The sequence below is a fragment of the Plasmopara halstedii genome (genome assembly GCF_900000015.1).
Source record: "Plasmopara halstedii genome assembly, contig: Scaffold_110, whole genome shotgun sequence".
NCBI classification, from domain to species: domain Eukaryota; phylum Oomycota; class Peronosporomycetes; order Peronosporales; family Peronosporaceae; genus Plasmopara; species Plasmopara halstedii.
Window position 1 is genome coordinate 1,088,414 of NW_020187031.1, and position 530 is coordinate 1,088,943.

Below are 530 nucleotides of genomic sequence, written 5' to 3' on the forward strand. Positions count from 1 at the left end.
AATCTCCAACACCTTCCCTTGACCCAGAGCATCCGATTGATGACCCTTGACTTGATTTGAGTCCCATGGACTGTAGGTGCTTGGTCAATTTAGCTCTTGACACAGACTTGGTCAGTATGTCTACAACCATTTCTTCTGTCGACTTATACTCAATCTTGATGGTTGCTTCATTGACTTGGTCTCGCACAAAATGAAACTTGGTATTGATGCGCTTGGCCCTTGAATGTTGACTTGGATTGCTTGCTAATAGAATCGTACTTTTGTTGTCTTGAAAAACGTTGTTGGTTCACTTGCTTGTCCTGAACTGCCTGTATCAACAGTCTTCTGATCCAGATGACTTCTTGAGCAACAGCGAATTGCGCCATATATTCAGCTTCAGTGCTTGACATAGCCACTGAAGGCTGCCTTTGAGACTTCCAGCTGACACTTGTCCCGTTTATGGTGATAACATATCCTGTCCCGATCTTCCACAGTCTTGGTCACTTGCCCAACTGGCATCAGCATAAGCCACCATCGATTGCTTGATGCTG